The sequence below is a fragment of the Lolium rigidum genome, chromosome 5, assembly GCF_022539505.1.
Source record: "Lolium rigidum isolate FL_2022 chromosome 5, APGP_CSIRO_Lrig_0.1, whole genome shotgun sequence".
Taxonomy (NCBI): domain Eukaryota; kingdom Viridiplantae; phylum Streptophyta; class Magnoliopsida; order Poales; family Poaceae; genus Lolium; species Lolium rigidum.
In genome coordinates, this window is record NC_061512.1 from 239,711,663 (window position 1) to 239,717,879 (window position 6,217).

Genomic DNA, 6,217 nt, shown 5'->3' on the forward strand with positions numbered 1-6,217 from the left:
CCAATGGCCGCCGACCGGGCCCTCGTTGTCTTCGTCTTCTTCGTCAGCGTCGTCCTCGTCGCTGTCGAAATCGCTAAGGTTGCCCGGCCAAGGGCAGAACCGCTTGGCCGGCGGCTCGTCGGAGGAGCTCTCATCGCCGTCCTCCTCCTCCTCTTCCTCCTCCTTCACCCCCTCGGAGGAGGTGAAGTCATCCCAGGAGAAGCGATCGTCATCGCTCTCCTCCTCCGATTCCCGGCCGGCGAGGAAGCGGAGGTCGCTCTCCCCATCCGTCGAGGACTTGTCGTCCTCGGACCAGATGGAGAAGTTGTGGTCTGGCTCCTCCCCGGCCGCAATGGCGCGGCGGGTGTTGGCCGCGTGGACCGCCGCCGCGTTGTACTCCGGCGTCGGCTCACGGGACGTGGAGGATTGGCTGGCAAGATCCGATGGGGCGAGAGGAGGAAGAAGACATGGTGGCTGGGAGGGCTTTTGGAGTGCTAATGCGAAGGAGATACGAGAGGAGAACTGTTCGGAGCGGTTAAATCGAAGGAGGATATAGTGGAAATTCAATGCCACAGCAGTTTCCGAGGAAGTGATGCCTAAAAAAGAAAAAAAAACTGCCAGGTCACGCGGAGAAGTTGAGAAGGCAAGGCATCATCATGAGGGATACTGCGACGGTTCTACTACGACATGACCCCTCGGAGGAAAAAACAGAGTGATTTTGGAATTACCAATTCCAAAACCAGGGGGGCATGTGTTATCACCAGGATTTGACCGAGTCAGAGGTGGGCCGCAATCAAGATGGGCTTAAGGAAATATACATGAAGAATTATGTGAATCGGCCTGTTATGCTAAGTTGGGCTTCATTGCCCTTGTATCTGTAAAATATTAGATCGCATCTTAGTTTAGAAAGTAGAATCTTACTCGTGCACGGTTTGGTGCACACCCGCGTTAGAAAGTCCCCTGGACTATAAATATGTACCTAGGGTTTATGGAATAAACAACAACTCACGTTCAACCCCAAACAAACCAATCTCGGCGCATCGCCAACTCCTTCGTCTCGAGGGTTTCTATCAGGTAAGCGACATGCTGCCTAGATCGCATCTTGCGATCTAGGCAGCACAAGCCCCACGTTGTTCATGCGTTGCTCGTACTGAAGCGCTTTTGATGGCGAGCAACGTAGTTATCATAGATATGTTTAGGGTTAGCATTGTTCTTCGTTTAAGCATGCTTACGTAGTGCAACCCTTGCATATCTAGCCGCCCTCACACCTATCTCAGGTGTGGGGGCGGCACCCCGCTTGATCATTATTCAGTAGATCTGATCCGTTACGATTGCTCCTTGTTCTACAAGGATTAGTTTAATATCTGCAATAGTTAGGCCTTACAAAGGGGAGGATCCAGGTGGCACGTAGGGTGGCGTTCGCAAGTCCTAAACAGGATGTTCCGAGGATCAACTTCATGTTGGTTTTTAGGCCTTGTTTAGGATCGGCTTACGAGCACCGTGCGTGGCCGCGAGGCCCAACACTGGAGTAGGATGATCCGATTATGCGGTGAAAACCCTAAATCGTCGTAGATCTCATTAGCTTTATCTTGATCAAGCGGGACCACCAAGTATTCGTGCACCCCGTACGAATCATGGGTGGATCGGCTCTTTGAGCCGATTCACGGGATAACCCGAGAGCCGATCGAGGCTCGTATTTAATGTTTACATGTATGCCTGCGAGGAAACTAAGCGAGGCATCCCCATCACCTTCTACGACCGGGTATAGGTCGGGTGGCACGCCCTGCACTTCGCATCGCCGCGTGTGACCAGAAGAGCATTGCGGGCCGTCGCTCGGAGGGGTCTCAGCCAGCCGCAGCTCTAGGCTCTTCCCGGCTCTACGGTGTTGACAAGGCCGCTGCCCGCCGGTGGGTTTTGGCAGTCAACAATTTGTCCATATGCAACAGCGGAGCGTGTCTCTCTCCCACACAATGAATGCTAGGATCCATTTTATTCAAACAAAACAAAAACAAACCGACGCTCCAAGCAAAGCACATAAGATGTGATGGAATAAAAATATAGTTTCAGGGGAGGAACCTGATAATGTTGTCGATGAAGAAGGGGATGTCTTGGGCATCCCCAAGCTTAGACGCTTGAGTCTTCTTAGAATATGCAGGGGTGAACCACGGAGGCATCCCCAAGCTTAGACTTTTCACTCTTCTTGATCATAGTATATCATCCTCCTCTCTTGACCCTTGAAAACTTCCTCCACACCAAACTCGAAACAAACTCATTAGAGGGTTAGTGCATAATCAAAAATTCACATGTTCAGAGGTGACACAATCATTCTTAACACTTCTGGACATTGCACAAAGCTACTGGACATTAATGGAACAAAGAAATTCATCCAACATACCAAAAGAGGCAATGCGAAATAAAAGGCAGAATCTATCAAAACAGAACAGTCCGTAAAGACGAATTTTAAAATGGCACCAGACTTGCTCAGATGAAAATGCTCAAATTGAATGAAAGTTGCGTACATATCTGAGGATCACTCACGTAAATTGGCATAATTTTATGAGTTACCTAAAGAGAATTAGGCCCAGATTCGTGACAGCAAGAAATCTGTTTCTGCGCAGTAATCCAAATCTAGTATGAACCTTTCTATCAAAGACTTTAATTGGCACAACAATGCAATAAAATAAGATAAGGAAAGGTTGCTACAGTAGTAAAAACTTCCAAGACTCAAATACAAAATAAAAGTACTGTAGCAAAATAAACACATGGGTTATCTCCCAAGAAGTTCTTTCTTTATAGCCATTAAGATGGGCTCAACGAGTTTTAATGATGCACTCGCAAGAAATAGTAGTTGAAGCAAAAGAGAGCATCAAGAGGCAAATTCAAAACAAATTTAAGTCTAACATGCTCCCTATGCATAGGAGTTTTGTAAATAAACAAGTTCATGAAGAAAAAAGTAACAAGCATAGGAAGATAGAACAAGTGTAGCTTCAAAAATTTCAGCACATAGAGAGGTGTTTTAGTAACATGAAAACTTCTACAACCATATTTTCCTCTCTCATAATAACTTTCAGTGGCATCATGAGCAAACTCAACAATATAAGTATCACATAAAGCATTCTTATTCACATTCATAAAAGTATCATTACTCTTCACATAAGCATCGTCAATTTTATTAGTTGTAGTGGGAGCAAATTCAACAAAGTAGCTATCATTATTATTCTCATCAAGTGTAGGAGGCATAGTATTATCATCATAAATATTACTCTCCATAGTAGGCGGCACCAAAAGACCACTATCATTATAATCATCATAAATAGGAGGCAAAGTATCATCAAAGTAAATTTTCTCCTCAATGCTTGGGGGACTAAAAATATCATGCTCATCAAAGCCAGCTTCCCCAAGCTTAGAATTTTCCATACCATTAGCAACAATGGTGTTCAAAGCGTTCATACTAATATGTTACATAGGTTTTTTAATTTTCGCATCAAACCATCCATGTCTTAAATCAGAAAATAGAATAAGAAGCTCATTGTTGTCCATTATGCCTAACTAGTGTAAACAAGAAACAAAAAGATGCAATTGCAGGATCTAAAGGAAATAGCTTCAAGCACACACACAACGGCGCCAGAAAAGTACTTTACCTGGGACCGAAGTATGAGTGCCTTTTACCTTTCCTCCCCGGCAACGGCGCTAGAAAATAGCTTGATGTCTACGGGTGCTTCTATTCTTGTAGACAGTGTTGGGCCTCCAAGAGCAGAGGTTTGTAGAACAGCAGCAAGTTTCCCTTAAGTGGCCGGATCACCCAAGGTTTATCGAACTCGGGGAGGAAGAGGTCAAAGATATCCCTCTCATGCAACCACTGCAACCACAAAGCAAGAAGTCTCTTGTGTCCCCAACACACCTAATAGGTGCACTAGTTCGGCGAAGAGATAGTGAAATACAAGTGGTATGAATAAATATGAGCAGTAGTAACGGCGCCAGAAAAGTGCTTGCTGGCGTGCAGTTGATGGTAGTAATATTGCAGGAAGTAAAGATGGAGTAAAACAGTAAACAAGCAGCGATAGCAGTATTTAGGAACAAGGCCTAGGGATCATACTTTCACTAGTGGACACTCTCAACATTGATCACATAACAGAATAAATAGATAGATGCTAGACTCTACACCCTCTTGTTGGATGATGAACACCACTAAGCGTGTAGGATTACACGAACCTCAATGCCGGAGTTAACAAGCTCCACAATATTCAATGTTCATATTTAAATAACCTTAGAGTGCATAACAGATCAACATAACCAAACCAAGTACTAACATAGCATGCACACTGTCACCTTCACACTACGAAAGGAGGAATAGATCACATCAATACTATCATAGCAATAGTTAACTTCATAATCTACAAGAGATCACAATCATAGCCTACGCCAAGTACTACACGATGCACACACTCGTCACCATTACACCGTGCGGGAGGAATAAACTACTTTAATAACATCACTAGAGTAGCACACGGATATATTGTGATACAAAACACATTGCAATCATAAAGAGATATAAATAAGCACTTCACTATGCTATTCATAACGAGTGAATAAGTATTCTGTGAAATATAGCCTAAGAGACCCACACGGTGCACACACTCGTCACCTTTACACACGTGGGACAAGGAGTCTCCGGAGATCACATAAGTAAAACCCACTTGACTAGCATAATGACATCTAGATTACAAGCATCATCATATGAATCTCAATCATGTAACGCAGCTCATGAGATTATTGTATTGAAGCACATAGGAGAGAGATTAACCACATAGCTACCGGTACAGCCCCGAGCCTCGATGGAGAACTACTCCCTCCTCATGGGAGACATCGGCGTTGATGGAGATGGCAGCGATGTCGATGGAGAAGCCTTCCCGGGGCACTTCCCCGTCCCTGCGGCGTGCCGGAACAGAGACTCCTGTCCCCCAGATCTTGGCTTCGCGATGGCGGCGGCTCTGGAAGGTTTTCTCTGGTTTCGTCGAACGTGGTAGGGTTTTCGCGACGGAGACTTTAAATAGGCGGAAGGGCAAGGTCAGAAGGGGTCTGGGGCCACCAGACACTAGGGCGGCGCGCCCCCCTCCTGGGCCGCGCCGCCACCATGTGTGGGCCCCCTGTGGCCCCTCTCTGGCGGTTCTCGGGTGTTCTGGAAGCTCCCGGGGATTCTAAGATCTTCGGTGTTGATTTCGTCCGATTCCGAGAATATTTCCTTACTAGGATTTCTGAAACCAAAAACAGCAAAAAACAGGAACTGGCCCTTCGGCATCTCGTCAATAGGTTAGTTCCGGAAAACGCATAATAATGACATATAATGTGCATAAAACATGTAGATATCATCAATAATGTGGCATGGAACATAAGAAATTATCGATACGTCGGAGACTTATCACCATTCATGCAAACCAATTTCAACAAGCTCTACAGTAGTTCTCCACTAATAGGTTTAAACTACATGAAAAAAACTTAATCATGATCTACTTGAGAGCTCAAAACAATTGCCAAGTGTCAAATTATTCAAGACAATATGAGGCATTTTCTGTTTCCAACCAAATAACCATAAGTGATGTAGCTTCCAACTTTTATCATTGAACATTAAAAGTAAAACGAAGAACAAGTGTTCATATGAAAAAGCGGAGCGTGTCTCTCTCCCAAACAAGGATTGCTAGGATCCGATCTTATTCAAACAAAAACAAAAATAAAAGCACACAGACGCTCCAAGTAAAGCACATATGATGTGACCGAATAAAAATATAGTTTCATTAGAAGAACCTGATAAGTTGATGAAGATGGGGATGCCTTGGGCATCCCCAAGCTTAGACGCTTGAGTCTTCTTGAAATATGCAGGGATGAACCACGGGGCATCCCCAAGCTTAGACTTTTCACTCTTCTTGATCATATATCATCCTCCTCTCTTGACCTTTGAAAACTTCCTTCACACCAAACTTCTCATAAACTTCATTAGAGGGGTTAATACTCAAAAAACTTGAATCCACCTTGGTCCTGTAGTGACACATTGCAAGAACTCAATAAAACATTAGCTACAGCTCTCCACGTCTAGAAAGTCTCACTTAAAGTCCACAAGAGACAATGCAAAAAACAGAGACAGAATCTGCCAAAACAGAATAGCCAGTAAAGACGAATTTTAAAAAGGTACTTCCGTTGCTCAAATCAGAAAACTCAAAACTAATGAAAGTTGCGTACATAT